The sequence below is a fragment of the Mus musculus genome, chromosome 9, assembly GCF_000001635.26.
Source record: "Mus musculus strain C57BL/6J chromosome 9, GRCm38.p6 C57BL/6J".
Taxonomy (NCBI): Eukaryota; Metazoa; Chordata; class Mammalia; order Rodentia; family Muridae; genus Mus; species Mus musculus.
In genome coordinates, this window is record NC_000075.6 from 69,790,995 (window position 1) to 69,808,125 (window position 17,131).

At 41.9% G+C, this 17,131-nt stretch overlaps 1 long non-coding RNA gene and 1 pseudogene across 1 annotated transcript in view; one reads left to right on the forward strand and one right to left on the reverse strand.

Moving 5' to 3' along the window:
* B230323A14Rik (RIKEN cDNA B230323A14 gene) overlaps window positions 1-17,131 on the forward strand; it is a 69,054-nt gene that overhangs the window by 29,849 nt on the left and 22,074 nt on the right. Inside the window, exon 2 of the long non-coding RNA NR_040765.1 lies at window positions 15,793-15,910. This is a non-coding gene — a long non-coding RNA (RIKEN cDNA B230323A14 gene). The remainder of the gene's footprint in view (window positions 1-15,792; window positions 15,911-17,131) is intronic.
* Window positions 1,610-2,176, reverse strand: Gm18745 (predicted gene, 18745; annotated as a pseudogene).

Genomic DNA, 17,131 nt, shown 5'->3' on the forward strand with positions numbered 1-17,131 from the left:
GAACTTAATTCTAATAGTGAAATTTGTTGATTATAAAGTCTCTTTGTTTTTACATTATTTTATTTATTTTATGTGTGTATTTGTGGTGGGCTTTTTTCCTCCAAATGACCACTTATGAGACTGTATGGTTATGAACTTTGGGTTGGTTTTGTTGTTGTTGTGTGTGTGTGAAAATTGTAAATAAAAAGTTTAATTTCAGAATCCAAGTTCATCATTTATAAATACACTAAAGCATGTCCACTCAAATTCAGACCGAGCCTACACACAGTATTTCAACAAAACATTTTTTCTAAAAGGTCAGAGGCAAATGAGTGATTTTTGTTTCACCCATAATATTTAATTGATTTGAAATGGGAAAATTAAAAACTTTTTTTTTTAGACATCATAAGCAAAAACTTTGGTGTCTGGTAAAGAGTCTGATAGCTGATACTTCATTTTGATGTCCTTGGGATTCTGTAATGCCCCAATGATGGTGGAGGCTTCCCTACCATAGGAAAAAAAACCTTAATGCCTGAGGCTTTTCTCATGACCGCAATAAACAAGCACTTTCCCTGTCATCAGGCTACCTCCTCAAAGTTGAATCTGAGCGACATCTGGTCAAACTGTGAGGGGTCAGTGCGTACTTCTTATGAAATAGATCTACTGTAGAGAGACACAAAAATAAATCAGAGACATGGAGGTTTGATCAACAGGGCACGTGCTGTAAATGTGTCATATCATCTCCTAAGCATGACTTTAAAACTTGGATCCAACTGCAAGGAGCTCATGCTAAGAGGGGTGTCTCTGAGTGAACTGACCATGTCAAACCTGAACACAACTCCTGACCTGGGGACGTTCTCATGACCAACTAGCCACCTGACGGATACTCCATGATACGCCCAAGTTCAGTTTTGTTTTCAAATGCCTGGCTCAGCAATGTAAACAGCTTCCAAAATATTCTCTCTTTGATATACTTTTGGAGCCTGTGGTTAATAGATGTTCAGTCAGGATGACTTAACTTCCACCTCCTATTTACAGATTTCGTTTAACAGCCACACACAAAAGCATTTTGTTGCAATTAAAATATTTAATGGGGGCTGGAGAGATGGCTCAGCAGTTAAGAACACTGACTGCTCTTCCAAAGGTCCCAAGTTCAAATCCCAGCAACCACGTGGTGGCTCACAACCATCCATGATGAGATCTGTTGCCCTCTTCTGGGGTGTCTGAAGACAACTACAGTGTACTTACATATAATAATAAATAAATCTTTAAAAAAAGTATTCAATTAAGACACAGAACCTGATTTGTGGTTTTTACACAACTGAATAAAAACCCTACATAATAAAATTGTTTACATCTTCCTTACATTCTAGTAAAACATATTACTATCCCCTCTTTAAAAAAAAACACTATAGTTTTAAACCTGATCATCCTATTTCATAATTGCCAAGAGTTTGTTTCTAGTGGGCTTCTGGAAACGCACCTTGACACCTGGCCTGAAGGAGGAGTAAGGCACTTGTGGAGATTACGGTGAGAACAGGGAGGTAGCCCCAGATGCCTGGCCTGATGTCCTACAATAGCTAGCACTCAGAAGCCCATTTCCAGTCTGGTGGCTCCATCTTTGAGTTCAATACTGCAAGCACATTAAGGGGAGATTCGCTTTTAAAAAGACAAGCATTTCAAAATGCTCCATCATAAGCCTAGGCTGGCCAAAGCTGCCAGCCTCCCTGGGTGTGCTGAACAGCTTTTCTGAGCGGACTGTACTTGGGGGGCAGCCCAGAAATCGGACTGCTAAGGTAGACAGCCCAGCCCACGATGACCACTTCAGGTTCCAGTAGGTGAGTGGGTCACAGTTGTGTTTCAGCAACTCTTTCTCCAAATAATGCAAGCACCAGGTCTTCAGGTAGCTTCTCTCTCTGACCTCTCTTTATTGGTGCGAGTGACCACAGGCTCGCCTCTGTGTCAGCATCTTTAAGAGGGGACCCTGAGTCACAGCCATTGGAGGTGGCCGTATCCTCTGAAGTAGATTTCAATATTTCTAGCTCCCTGATTAAGTCTTGCCTGTACTGCTCTGCCTCCTCCTCTGTGAACAGGGAAGCTTTGTAGCGAGGGTCCAGCCATGTGGCAAAGATGTGGGGTCATGGAGGGTGGCAGACAGGTGGCTCGCCATGGCTTCTTCCTTCAGGGACTAAACCTTAAGCACTAAACCTTGATTTCTAATTGTATTTTTAGTTGGGGATGGGGTATGTGTGTGTGAGTGTATTTTGCCCATAGAAGCAAGCGATCCTTCTGAAACTGATTACAGGTGGTTGTGAGCCACCAGATGTGGGTGTTGGAGATCCACCTTGGATCTTCGGAAGAGCAATATGGCTGCTCGCTGCTGAGCTATCTCTTTAGCTCCTAGGTTTGTATTTGTTAATTTAAAGTCCTGGGGATATAATTTGTTTATCACAATAGTTCTAAACTATTTATGTGGAGGTTCTAGAGTTTCCTGTATATAAAACTGGATCATCTGCAAATATTATCCCTATTTGCAGAACCTATTGCCCTCATGCTATATCTTTAGACCTCTTTGGGAAAACCTGATATTTTAATACTATTGAGGCTTACATCTGTAGACACAGCTTTTTGTTTGTTTTTGTTTGTTTGTTTGTGTTGTTTTCTTTAGGTATTTAATTTCTCTGATGTCTTGTAGTTTTCAACAAACATATTCTAAACATATCCTGCTAAAATATATCTAGTAAGTAGAATATTTTTATGCCAGAGAAATAGTCTGTGTATATTCAAATTCTGATTGCTTAGAGTGACTTTTAAAGAATACAACAGAGTTTTTCTATCTCAGGGGAACCTGATCAGCTCAGTGGTTCATTCTAAGAATATTTTGTAGATTCTAATGGCATTATCCACTAATGCTGTAAAGAGTCAGCCTACGGCTTAAATGGATTGACCAACCTTCTTCTCTCCGTTTCTCTGCCTCAGACTCTGGGTCTGGCTCAGCTGCTTGCTTAGGCTTAGGACTTTCCTGGGCTGACATAGGGGTTGGTGAGAGTTGCCCCATCTTAAGGCTGCACTGAAGAACCTTCGAGTTCTTTCGAGCAAGGCTGAGCAGGAGCTGTGAGCAATGGACCTGCTCTCTGCCTTCCCCTGGTAGAGAGTTCATTCTGTGAGTACAACAGTAGCAGTAGGAGTTAATTTTCTGACAATTTTACACATGTATACAATGGATCATGGTCATTTCATCCCCAGCATCATCTCTTACTGCACCCCCCACCCCACTCCTGATGACCTCTTTATTCTCAACTATTCTCCCTTCTACTTTCAGGTGTGTGTGTGTGTGTGTGTGTGTGTGTGTGTGTGTGTGTGTTTGTGCAGTCTTTTTGTGTGTTTATGCCTGTATTTGTATGTGTGTTTATGTGTATCTATTTGTGGTTTTTGTATGTGTGGTTTTGTGTGTGTGTTTGTATGTGTTTTTTTATATGTATATTTGTTTGTGGTTTGTGTGTGTGTATTTGTCTGTGGGTTTTTTGTCTGTGTATTTGTCTGTGTGTTTGTGTATGTTTATGAGTGTGTTTATATGTGTTTTCGTGTGTGTATTTGTGGTTTTTATGTGTGTTTATGTGTGTGTATTTATCTGTGGTTTTTGTGTATATGTATTTGTGTGTGTGTTTATGTATGTGTTTTTCTGTGTGTGTTTGTGTTTATGTGTGTTTGTGTGTGTTTGTGTGTTGTTTGTGCACATGTGCAGATGACTGTCCCAATCATCCCCTCTTACCCTCCATCTGGTCCTGATGGCCCATTTCTATTAGAGCTGTGGTGTATTCATGCCTGCAGCAGCCACGCCCTATCCAGAAGACAGCAGTTCCCAGCACTCTTCCAGCTCTTACAACCTTCCCATCCCCCTTCTGTGATGGTCCACAGGCCTTAAGGGCCCCTATTAGTGCTGACCACTTCAAGCAGTTATAGATCTCTGCTCTAACTGTCACCCACTGCTAAAACAGACTTTCTGACCAAGGCCTCGTTGCTTTTATAGGACTCCTTGATCAGCTTAAAGTCTGGTTAAACATGTGCAAAGGTAAGCATTAAGAATGAAGTTTTAAACAGGCGTCTTTTGTCTAAAATAAAGATTTTTTTAATTAATAAACCTAAAATAAAGATTCATGATCTATTTAAAGACCTTTGGATCCTGTTATAGTTACGAGCTGACAATCATGCAGCGTTTTGCTTCCAGATCACTTTCCAAAAAGGCCTCTCACCTCTGATGCACAAAAGGTTCTTGGGTATCTGCGTCACCACTGACAACGGGCAGTACCCAACTCGTATGCTTGCCTACTTGAAGGAAATAAGTAGCCAATCACTGGGGTTTGTCCTACTAGTGACTTTGAGTCTTTCAATACAATCGCCCTTTAAGCCTAAATCTTAATAATTTAGACCTTGCAGATCAGCAGATTTGCTTTTTTATTGGTAACAATGTCTTAGTTGTTTCCACTGTTGCCATGATAAACACCATGGCCAAAGGGAGAAAAGGGTTTATCTGGCTTACAGGTTACAATTCTCATCTTGGGAAACCTGGGCAGGAATTCAAGGCAGGAACCTGAAGCAGGAGCAATGGTGGAGCATTGCTTGCTGGCTGGCTCTCTGGCTCATGTTCAGCTGCCTTCCTGCCTGGGGAATAGTACTGCCCATAGTAGGCTGAGCCATCCTACATCAATCAGTAGTCAAGAGGTTCTCTCTCTCTGGGTTTGCCAAGGTTGCCCCACAACTGCCTAACACTGCTAAGCCAGGCAGGCTTTCTACTGCATGCTTAGTGTTCTAAGTACCAAATGGTCTGTCTCTGGGAGGACGGTGGAGGAAGGAGCTGACATCAAGCAAGTTTCCTCACTTCCTCTCTACTCCTGTCTTCACACAAAGGTTGTTTTTGTACCTCACTGAGTCAACATCTATTCTGATACTTCATTGTTTCCCAACTGAAGCCCACGTTTAAAACAGATACCTCAATCACCATTGTTTGTGAGAACTATAGAACGTGGATCACCGACTGTAATGATTTTGATTTTATTAGAATCGGGTTGCACTAATCTCTGTCTCAGAACACAATTTTGTTCTTAAGTTGCCTGGTATGGTGGAGAGAGGATCTTCTGGGTCTCCAAGGGAAGAGCTTGGCCGTTTCTTATTTCTAGAGAGCATATTATAGCAGACAGTAGATAATCTTTTGTTCCCTCTCATTGTTAATACATCCTGTCTCTTGGTATTTATTACTTAGAAATTCCTTCAGGTCTTGGAAACATTCCACAGTCAGAGACACAATTACTTCTGTAGTAAAATATGAAGAGGGAGAGATGTGATGCCTCACATCAGCTCGGGTCAAGTTTTCCCATATAACAAGCTCCAAGCAAATCAAATTTTTCTGCTAAAGGAATGTAAAAAAGAACAAAAAGATCTGTACACATCTCATTATAGATTCTGGAACTGTAGATGAAGGGTTGGGAATCCAAAGCAGACACTGATGGTAGAGAGATGGGAAAGTTTGGATGGAAGTTAAAGAAAGCTAAAAGGTTTGCCTTAGGAAAAAAAAAATCTTTGCTAGCAAGGACTTGGAAACATCCAGAGGATTGGGATGGAGATGTTTCAACTGAGATAGACACTTGCCTTACATGATTGAAATTTCATTTTCTTGCTTTAGTGAGTTTGCAAAACACATCCGACTCTCAGAGGATGTCGCTGAGGCCCCTGCCAAGGCCTTGGGAGAAAGATGTTCTTGTGAGAGCCCCTGGAGCTTACAATCATTAGCTTGTTGCTAAGTTGGATTCTGGGTGGAAAAAAAGAAAGGTCCTGAAGCAATGGCTCAGAGGCTGCTCTGTCTACCCTCTCCTACAGCGGCGACGGTGTCCTTCGTTAAGGCTTTCTGACATGCCGTACATAGCCGTGTAAAAGCAGGACCATAACATGTGTAAGGCTGGGCACTTTGTCTCTACTCAAATTACATTGAGTAACTGTGTTCCTTTGTCATTCTCTTGACAGCTGCAGAGAGTTTTGCTATGTGAAGGTAGCTATATATAAGCATGATTTAACCTCTTATTCGGCAGATGCTGAAGTTTCTAACACAACAACACTGCAATAAAAGCTAATGATTTTTTTTTTAAGATTTACGTTTACTTTACGTATATGAGTGTTTGCCTGGATATCACAGATGTGCAGAGCCCACGAAGGCCAGAAGAGCATCAGATGGTTCCCTGGAACTGGGGTTACAGATGCCTGGGAGCCACCATGTGGGTCCTGGGAACCAAACCAGGTCCTCTCCAGGAGCAACCAATGTCCTTCACCCCTGAACCATGGCTCCAGCCCCTCATCATTTTTCAAGTTGATTTGTAAAACAAAACAAAATGAAACAATACGAAACACCTTACTGTTACTGTTAACTTTTTAAAATTTTTCTCTGTGATTTGAAAAAAATCCACCCCAGTCTGTCAGAGATGGTTTGTTTCAGATATTGCTGGTGTGAGGTTAGATTCTAATATTCTAACTGCCTTATTCTGGCAAACCAATTTAATCCTTTGTGTCATCACAAGTTTAAAAAATATCAGTGTGGTGGTTAATTTTACTGCTGCACGATGTGCCCAGATGACCCATGACCAAGACATCTAGTCAGATCTTCATGTGTGTGAGGTCATCTCTATGTGAGATTAACACTTAAAATCATTAAATTGAGTAATATGTACTGCACATCATACTGTGGGTGGGCCTCACCTAGTCAGGTGAAGATCTTGTGCTATATAGTTGATACCTGCAATGTCCCCCCCCCCCCCGAAGCTCATTTATTTTTGATTGCTTACTTGGTCCTTGTCCTAGTTAGCTTGAAATACATCAACTTGATACAGCCTTGAATCATCAGAGAAAGGAGCTGTAACTGAAGGTTTTCCCAGATGGCATTTATCTGTGGACATGTATGTGGGAGGTTGTCTTGATTATTAATTGATATCGGAGTGCTCGGACTAGTTATGAGTGGTACTGTTGTCTGGACGGGTGGTCCTTGGCCAGCCCGTAAGCCATCAGGCAGCACTCCTCGATGGTTCCTGTCTATTTCCTTGACTGTAAAGTGAATTCCTTGGTTAGATGTTATATTGTGTGAAGTAGCAAGCAGGACTTCCTTCAAGTTCCTACTTGACTTTCCTCAATGATGGACTGTAACCTAGAAACATAAGCCAAATAAACTCTCTCTTCCCTTAAGTGGTTTATGACCCATAGATTTTATTACAGCAACAGGAAGAAAATCAGGCCAGTCTCCTCCTCGGGCTGCTTCCTGTTCTAAGCAGTTATGAAGCCACAGGGATTCTGGCCCGGCTAGGAAGAACGGGCTGCTGAGGACAGGATGTTAAGGTAATGTCTGCTTTCAGTGCTTGTCTGAGTTCTCTGCTTCCTGACCCACTGCATGGAATTGTCCCTTCTGCTGTGTTCCCCCCCCCCCCCCGCATACACACCTTCCTGAGCCTATACCACAAACCAAATATCCCCCTGAAACCTTGCACCCTAATAAATCTTTCTTCCATTAAGTTGCTTCTGTTGGGTACATTGTCATAATGACAAGAAAAGTAACAAATAGTCTAGACAGACTACATAGAAAGGGATGCCTGCCTGCCTCCTGCCTGAGCTGGGGGGTTGGCCTTTTTCCATCACTAAGACCCAGACTGAAGCATCAGCTCTTCTTGGATCTTGAACCACTGGCTTTGCTTCTAAATTTATACCATGGGCTTTCTTGGCTCTCAGGTCTTCAGGCTCAAAACTCAAAATTCAGAGATTCTCCTTCATCTCGGGCTTGCTGACCACTTGGGATCTCTTAACCTCTGTGACCATGTGTGGTAATCTCTCAATCTCTCTCTCTCTCTCTCTCTCTCTCTCTCTCTCTCTCTCTCTCTCTCTCTCTCTCCTTCCCTCCCTTTCTTTCCTTTCCATCCTCCCTCCAAAAATGTGTGTGAGCACACAATTTGATCAGTGCTTATCGTATAATTTTTAGTATTTATTTTAATTTGTGAGTACCCACACATGTTTGCACTTGCCTGTGGAGGCCAGAAGAGGCCATCAGATCACTTAGAACGGGAGTCACAAACAGTTGTGTGCTGCCTGATGTGGGTGCTGGGAATGGAACTCAGGCACTCTTAACCATGGGGCCTTCTCTCCAGCCCCAACACTTACTGTATGAAACAACTTACACTAATGTGAGACTTTATCATTTATTTGTTTAACCCCCTCAAATGTCTGTCTGTCTCTATTTCTTGTATAGATATGTGCACACATATATATTGTTGGTTCTGAGTCTCTGATAAACATTAATACAATCAGCTACCTTATTTAACTGTTGAAGAAAGGAGTTCATATATGTGACAACTTAGCTGAGTCCTTACACATGAGGTGCATGAGTGAAAGGCTTGGCCCCTAATGAAGTGTTCAGAGGTGGGTGATATTTACATAAACATCCATGTGTTGGGATTTAATATTTTCCTCAAACTATTGCCAATCATCTCCATTTTGTTGATTGAATAACACATGATCTAATCATTCCCTAAAGGCACCATTTTTAAAAAATTTATTCACTTTACATCCTAACTGCTGTCCCCCCTCCCAGTTTCCCCCTCCCACAGTCCTTCCCCCATTCCCTCTCCCTTTCTCTTCTGAGAGAGTGGAGATCCCCCATGAGTATCCCCCTACCCTGGCACGTCAAGTCTCTGAAGGGCTAGACCCTTTTTCTCCCATTGAGGCCAGACAAGACAGCTGAATGGATTCCACAGACAGGCAACAGCATTAGAGATGGCCCCTGCTCCAGTTCAGGACTCACATGAAGACTGAGCTGCACATCTGCTACGTGTGTGTGTGTGTGTGTGTGTGTGTGTGTGTGTGTGTTTAGGTTCAGTCCCTGTATGCTCTTTGGTTAGTGGTTCAGTCTCTGAGAGCCCCCAAGGGTCCAGGTTAGTTAACTCTTCCTGTGGAGTTCCTATCCTCTTCAGGACCCTCAATCCTTACCTCCAACTCTTCCATAAGATTCTCCAAGCGCCATCCAATATTTGCCTGTGGGTCTCTGTATCTGTCTGAGTTAACTGCTGGGTGGAGTCTCTCGGAGGACAGCCATGCTAGGCTCCTGTCTGCAAGCATAACAGAATATCATTAATAGTGTTAGGGATTGGTTCTTGGAACCATGGGATGGGTCTCAAGTTGGACCAATTATTGTTTGCCCATTCCCTCAGTCTCTGTTCCATCCCCCATCCCTGCGTTTCTTATAGGCAGGATAAATTTTGAGTCAAAGTTTTGTGGGTACGTTGGTGTCCCTATTGCTCCACTGGTTACAGGAGGTGACCTCTTCAAGTTCCAAATCCTCACTTCTGTGAGTCTCAGCTAAGCTCATCCCCAATGAGTCTTGGGATTCTCCCCTATTCCAAGTCTCTGGCATGTCCTCAAATTGCTCCCCCTACCAACTGCAGATTTCCATTCATTCTCATGGCCATTTGGCCATCTCCCCTGTCTCTCCCCACATCTAATCCTGAAACCTCCCCTGTTGCCCTCCTCATCCCCTCTCCCACCCAGTTACCTCCCTCCATCTGCCTTCTAGGACTATTTCATTCTCCCCTTCTGAGTGAGATTCAAGCATCCTTGCTTGGGCCTTCCTTCCTGTTTAGCTTATTTGGGTCTGTGGAATGTATTGTGGGTATCCTGTATTTTATGGCTAATATCCACTTATCAGTGAGTACATACCATGCATGTACTTTTGGGACTGGGTTACCTCACTCACGATGCTATTCTCAAGTTACATCCATTTGCCTGCAAAATTCATGATGTCTTTGTTTTTAATAGCTGAATAGTATTCCATTGAGTAGATGTACCACATTTTCTTTATCCATTCTTCAGTTGAGGGACATCTAGGTTGTTTTCATTTTTGGGCTATTATGAATAGAACTGTTATAAACATAGTTGAACAAGTGTATGTTAGAGCATCCTTTGGGTATATATGCCCAGGAGTGGTATAGCTGGTTTTGAGGTAGAACTAGTCTCAGTTTTCTGAGAAACCACCAATTTGATTTCCAAAGTTGTTGTATAAGTTTGCACTCCTAGCAGCAATGGAAGAGTATTCCCCTTGCTCCATATCATTGCCAGAATCTGCTGTCGCCAGAGTTTTTAATCTTAATCATTATGTTGGGAGTAAGGAATCTCAGCATTTTTTTGAGCTCTATACCCTAATTTTTTAATTGGATTATTTGGGTTGTTGGTGGCTTGCCTCTTGAGTTCTTTATAAATTTTGGATATTAGCCCTTTGCCAGATGTAGTGTTGGTAAAGATCCTTTCTCACAGGTGAAGAGCCTTTCTGTAGGCTTCTATTTAGTCCTAATGACAGAGCCCTTTGCTTACAGAAACTTTTCAGTTTCTCGAGATTCCATTTATCAATTGTTGATCTTAGAGCCTGAGCCATTGGTGTTTTGTTCAGGAAGTTGTCTTCTGTATCAGTGAGTTCAAGGTTATTCCCTACTCTGTTCTATTAGATTCAGTATATCTGGTTTTACATTGAGGTCTTTGATCCACTTGGACTTGAGTTTTTTGCAAGGTGATAAATATGGATCCATTTGCATTCTTATACTTGCAGGTTGCCAGTTAAATCAGCACCATTTGTTGAGGATGCTTTCTTTCTTTTTTTTCCTATCATATGGTTTTAGCTTCCTTGTCAAAAGTCAAGTGTCCATATCTGTGTCGGTTTATTTCAGGGTCTTCAATTTGATTCTATGGACAGACCTGTCTATTTCCATATCAACATCATGCATTTTTTATTACATTTGCTCAGTAGTACAGCTTGAGGTTCAGAGATGGTGATGCCTGCAGAAGTTCTTTTATTGTTCAGGATTGTTTTAGCTATTCTGGGTTTTTTTGTTTCTCCATACAAAGTTGAGAATTGCTCTGTATAGGTCTGTAAAGAATCATGTTGGAAATTTGACAGCAATTGCATTGAATCTGTAAATTGCTTTTAGTGAGATGACAAATGAAATGGAGAGAAACTTAAAGCAATTTCATTAAAATCAGGAATAAGACAAGGCTGTCCCCTCTCCCTATTTGTTCAATCTAGCACTGGCAGTACTAGCTAGTGCAATAAGACAACTAAAGGGGGTCAAGGGGATACAAATTTGAAAGGAAAAAGTCAAGGTATCATTATTCTCAGATGATAGGATAGTTTACATAAGCAACACCAAAAATTCTACCAGAGAACTCCTACAGCTGATAAACACCTTTAGCAAAGTGGCTGATACAAAATTAACTAAACAAACAAAAAAACCCAAAAAACAAAAAAACCAGTAGCCTTCCTGTATGCAAATGATAAATGGACCTAGAAGGAAATTAGGGAAACAACCCCCTTTATAATACCCACAAATAATATAAAATATCTTGGTGTAACTCTAACCAAGCAAGTGAAAGACCTATATAACAAGAACTTCAAGTCGCCAAAGAAAGAAACTGAGGAAGATATCCGAAGATGGAAAGATCTCCCCAGCTCATGGATTAACATAGTGACAAGGACCATTGTTAAGAAAATTAAATTTAGCCTAAAGGAGGGAAAGAATTTCTTCTCTAAAAATTAAACTTTGCATCTGCATCCGGACATAAGCATGATCAAAACTAAGCTCTCTTCAGTGAAGCAACCTGCCCACGTGAAATGCAAGACAGTAAATCTGAGCGATGCCCCGAGAGCCCTTTAGTAGTTAAACATAATCCAGGCAAACAAAGACAGGAGAAAGGTATTGATTTCATGTCACAGAAATGTGTGTGGCACAAGCCTTGAATAATGATCCCAGGGCCCTTTTTGGTGTGATCGGGCAAGCCCGTGTTTAACGACGTGAGAGCTCCTTTCTCTAAGGTCGATCGTATGTGCTTAACCTCTAGGCTCCCGAGTGGCCGACTGCCCCACTGGTTTATGGAGTGGAAGCCAAGGAGATTGGGGATTTAGAGCACCGATGACTTGATCTTTCAGGCTCTCGCTGTGTTACCCACGGATGGCAACAAATCCATTGCAGGCTGCAGCAGAGCCCTTCCAGGAGGCATAGCAGGCGGGCTCTCCTTTTAGACTTACTCCCCTGAGGTTCAGAGCCCATGGTCACCTTTGGAAAATGGACTTGATCTCCTATCTGTGAGAGAAAGTGGTCTGCTCTAATTGAGATTCCCGTCTCCTCCCCTGCAAACAGCTCTGAAGGCAAACTCCTGAGGTCTTCATATCTCCTCAGTTTTTGTTTCCTTTCTGGGAAATTTCCTCTTTGTGTATTTTCCAAAGTCGTTTTTATAAAATACTAGGCCGGAGGCAGAGAAGTTTGCTCATCAGCTGCTGAAGTCTGCTGACCCATGTTTGATCCCCTGAACCCACACACATGTGGACAGAGAAAACTGACTCTACATGATGTCCTCTGACCGCTACACACACATTCTGTGCATGTGTGTGCCCTCTTCAACACACACACACACACACACACACACACACACACACACACACACACATAATAAATGAATAAAAATGTTAGGCCTTTGAGCCATGCTACTAGAAAAGGAAGAAGGAATGGCTACCAGCAGAGAGGTTAATGCATCAGAGGTACAGAATGCTCCACTTTGAGACTCCCGGCATGCATCAAAAATAAAAACTCAGGTCTGTCACCAGAAAAGGGTACTTGAAGCCAGTACCATGACACAAATGTATGTGGCCTCTACCTTTGCCTACATTGAAATGTTCACCCCAAGGTAATGATGTTAGGAGGTGGGTCTCTGAGAAGTGGTTAGGTCATGAGGTCTTGTCTTCATAAACGACATTAGCGACCTTATAAAGGTGATTGGCTCCCTCTCTCAAAGGAGGTAAGTTCGGGTTGTATAGCTGCAGATGGGTTTGGAAGGAAGGCTGGTCTGAGGCAGCAGGCTCTGCCCAGACACCGAGCCTATCAACACCTGGATCCTGAACCTTCAGCCTCCACAACCAGGAGAAGTAAAGTTTCATGTTTGTATGTCACCCAGCCGGTGGTATCTTGTTATAGGAGCCCAAACAAACTAAAAAATCTAGGATTTTCATCTTATACTTCACCTCCTTTCTGATTTGTTTTTCATTTGTTAGCTTAATTGATTTTTGAGTTAGAATTTTGCTGGGTAGCCCAGGCTAGCCTCAAACTTGCAGTCATACTGCCTCAGTCTCTCAAGTACTGAGATATAGGTCTATGCCACCACACCTAGCTCCTAGCTTATTTTTTAAAAGCAGCTGACATTTATTCCTCCAGATGCCAAACTCTGGCTTAAGTACGTGCTGTAAAATTACATATGAAGAAAAAGTATTTAACCATAAGACATAACCAAAATATCAGGGGACAAAATACAACCTTAATGCCAAGAGCTTGGTATTTCCACGTTGTCAGCATGAAATTAATTCTGCCCTGTACTGACTTCTTGCAGAGAAGTTAGTCAAGCAGAGAAATTTGACAGTTCTAGGGCAGCAGGATGGTAATCAAAGCATCAGAATGGTTCCACGTCTCATAGGTAAGCAAACAGAGAAACCGAGGCTTAGAAAATCTGGAGAGGTGGACAGGGCACCAGCATGGACCCTTCTAAGCATAGGGACCCAGGCTTGGACCTTTTGTACTGCACACTGGTCCTCTTCTTTGCCAAAGGTCGGTGTGCTAGCTGGAGTTTTCTAGAAGTGAATCTCATATCTGTGCACCACACTGTATCTACCGCACTTAAGAGACACTATTCCTGAAGAGACAGGAGAGAGGAGCCCTGCTGCTTCTAGAAGCCTCCCTTGTACTACGACAGAGTGCTGTCACATCTTCAGACCTGCTCTGGTCAGCTAGCATCACTAGCAGAGCAGCCCATACTCAGGTGTAGTAGTCAGTGCTCTCCAGAGGAATAGAATAGAGGATGAATAGATGAACATATATATGCAGAAAACTCTGAGATAGTAACAATGGCCGGAGTACACCTGAGAGTCTGCCAGTTGCTGGCTCTCAAGGCTGGGTGCTCAGAAGTCCAAACCTGTCACAGAAAGCCCAAAGAGTTCCTGGGGTGATGCTAGTCCTCAGTCAATGATGGATGTTTTGGAAACACAAGGTTCTGATATGAGTACGGAACCATCACCATCATCATTACCAGCAGCAGCAACAACAACAACAACATCAAGATGAATTAACTCAGAGATAAGAGCCAAGGCCAATCAAGCAAAAAGTAAGCAACCTTCCTTCTGCCTTGTCCCCTTTAATCAAGGCTGCCACCAGAAGGTGCCACCCACATTTGGGGTGGATCCTCCCATCTCAATTAAGACCAGTAAGACAATTCCTCAAGCGAGGTCCCTTACTCAGGTGACTCTAATTTGTAGCAAGTTGGCATTAAAACCAACCAACACACTGAGAGATGAATGGGACTCACGTCTGGGGACAACAGCCATTTCTAAGGAGATGAAAAGATTTCTGCAATGAAGTGACACAGTCATATTATTGCCTTTCTTTTTATTTGTAGATGTTACCAGTTACATCAGGACCATTTCTAGAATAAACCCCGTTCAGTCCTGGAACATATTTTTGATACTCTAGAGGACTGGCTTCGCTGAAAACATACTTTTCATTTCTACATTTAACTTGCTGACTGAGAGAGGGCTGTAGCTTTCTATTTTTAGTTTTTATTTGATTGAAGTGTTTAAACCTAAATGAATTTATGCCACACATTGAATTATGGACAATTAGCTGTTGTTCCTCAAGGAGAACACAGAGTTCCCCTGTGCCACACTTTAGTTCCAGTTAAAGTAATAGATTTTTAGTCCTTGTTGCTTTGTTTTCTGGGATAACTGGTTGATCTGAGTTGTCTTGTAAAGCAGTTTCTTCTGCTTACTTAAAAAAATTAAGCCGAGCTAGGCGTGGTGGCGCATACCTTTAATTCCAGCATTCAGGAGGCAGAGGCAGGTGGGTTTCTGAGTTCGAGGCCAGCCTGGTCTACAAAGTGAGTTCCAGGACAGTCAGGGCTATACAGAGAAACCCTGTCTCAAACAAAACAAAACAAAACAAAACAAAACAAAACAAAACAAAACAAAGCAAAGCAAAGCAAAGCAAAGCAAAGCAAAGCAACGCAAAACAAACCAAAAACCAAAAACCAAAAAAAAAAAAAAAAAAAAAGCTTCATCAAGCATAATTTACATATCACAAATCCAGTCACTTTTGTGCAATTTTTCAGTAAATAATTCTATGGCTTTTAGTAATTATAGGTCAATTTTGATCAGTTTTAAAAATAAATATATTTATTCTTTAAAAATTTCACATATACATATATATATATGATCTCTATTCCCTACTCCCCTACTACCTACCCCAGCTACACCCTGGGAGCCCCATATATGTATCTCCCAACAATGTTTGTTTGTTTATTTGTTTGTACACAGTGTCTCTCTACATAGCCCTGGCTGTCCTAGAACTTGCTACCTAGATCATGTTGGGCTAGAACTCACAGAGATCCACCTGCCTTTGCCTGGGATTAGAGGCATGCACCACCATACCTGGTTCCATTTTTTTTTTTAATTAATTAAACCACTGAGTCCAGTCAGTGCTGTCAACATGTACATAGTATGGGTCCATCATCTGCAACACACCCTAAAGAAAATGAATCTTCTACCCTCAGTGGCCATCAGCTGCCATCAGCTTTTCAGCTAGGGCTGCGCCCCCGGGAGCCCTTCTCCTCCAGGCTGAAATGTTGTCAGCTTTTGAAACAATATATTCACTTCCTTCAGAACGTGAGTCAAGTCCATAGACTTACTCAAAATATTTTCTTGTCTTTCAGGGCAACCAGAAGGGCTGGGGACCTTGGTAAAGGCATGAGGAGAAGTGTTAAGGACATGTTTGTTTAACAAAACAGCTGATCAAGGACACTGCTTACCCTGGAAGTCCGGAGTTCCCAGGTGTGTTCCTTCTTTATATCTGTGTCATCAGGGTTTCCTGCCAAGTTTCTAATCCTCCTGCCTCCAGCTCCTGAGGGATGAGGTTACAGGCTTCTGTCACCATATCCTGTAATGCAGAGCTGCGAATAGTATCATAGTATATAACTTTTTGTTTTTAGCATCTATCTAAATAGTATCGTTTCTCAGATTCAACCATGTTGTGTATTCCTCTTTATCACGGAACACTTTTCTTGTGTATAGATGTGACACAATTTACTGGTCCACTTATCCTTTAAAGGGGATTTACAGCTAATGATAATTATTTATGTCATTGATAAAGGCTACAGGTTCATGTGTATACACGTACTTCTCTTGAGTTCAGTACCTTGGAGTAGAATTTCTTAGTTGAGGAGTAAGTGTTTACCTAAATAAGGAATTGCAGGTTTGGAGAGGTGGCTCAGTGGCTAAGAGCACTTGTTGCTCTTGCAGGAGACCCAGCTTTAATTCATGGCACCCACAAAGTGGCTCATAACAGTCTGTTAACTCCATTCCCAGGGAATCTGATGCCCTCTTTTGGCCTCCTTAGGTACCACATGAATGTGGTGTATTTACATAGATTCAGGCAGACACTCACACTCATAAAATAAAACCAGGCACTACAGATTCCTCTATTTAAAAACAGACAAGAACAACTAGAGTAGGTCTCCATTTGCTGTTTGTTGTGGGACTGGTCTGATGTAGATGGACTTTCTCAGTTCCAGTTTGTCTGGGAAATATTCACCTTTATTTTTGAGGAATATTTTTTCTGAGAATAATATTCTTGGTTGATTTTTTTTCCCAATGCTTTGACTATAGTTTTTCACTCTCTTCTTGCCTGTAAGTTTTCCACTGAATTGCCTACTGTAAGCCTAGTGGGCAGACAATATATGACTCGATGCTCTTTGCTGTCTTGAGAGTTCTTCCTTCTATCCTGTACTTTTTGATCTCTTTCAGTTGAATCTAGTTTGGAGCCCCTACGGTTTTTGTTTTGTTTCATTTTGTTTTATTTTTTTTTTTAATCTTCGCATCTGTATCCTTTTGAAGACTAGGGAAGCTTCCAGCCACTATTTTCTAAAATAGGCTTTCAATATCTTTTCCCATTTCTTTATTTCTTAGAATTTGAATTATGCAATCCACCAGATAGTGTCAGAGGGCTAGAGTTGTCCCACTTCCTCCCTACCTCTGCTCCATGGTTTTTTTTTG